This window comes from Acyrthosiphon pisum, unplaced genomic scaffold (genome assembly GCF_005508785.2).
Source record: "Acyrthosiphon pisum isolate AL4f unplaced genomic scaffold, pea_aphid_22Mar2018_4r6ur Scaffold_21308;HRSCAF=23586, whole genome shotgun sequence".
NCBI classification, from domain to species: domain Eukaryota; kingdom Metazoa; phylum Arthropoda; class Insecta; order Hemiptera; family Aphididae; genus Acyrthosiphon; species Acyrthosiphon pisum.
In genome coordinates this window covers 26,989-27,481 of record NW_021770761.1, presented here as the reverse complement: position 1 = coordinate 27,481, position 493 = coordinate 26,989, and positions in this window count along the sequence as shown.

Sequence of the window (493 nt, the reverse complement as noted above, 5' to 3'; positions counted from 1 at the left end):
TAGTGTTCGCGCAAATGCGCAATATACTATGGGATCACTAATTTGTCGTTTAAATTTAAATTTTTAAAATTACGGATCTGTTCGTATTATCGGCAGCCGTCATCACGTATATTGCGTACAATTAGATAGGTATCTCGTCACTCGTAAGTCGTAGTATCAAACGAATAAAATATGTAAGAATAGTTTTGTAGTGTTATTGTTACGTATAAATACTATTCGACATAAATGTGTGCTGTAATTAATTCACTTTGCCCACTTGAATCCGGGCGGGGTACACTTTGCCCTGACAATCTCGTACAATGCCCGGCCAATGTACCTATAAACAATTTGAGTATTTAAATGGTCATTCTTACATTGGCCATAATGTTCGGGCATTGTACACAGTGCCCGGGCATTGCATAACAATGCCTGGGTTTCCTACTTTGCCCGTAACACATATATGCTCATGCAAATAAGCTGATGGTATTACTTTTGAGAGATCTTTTTCCACATT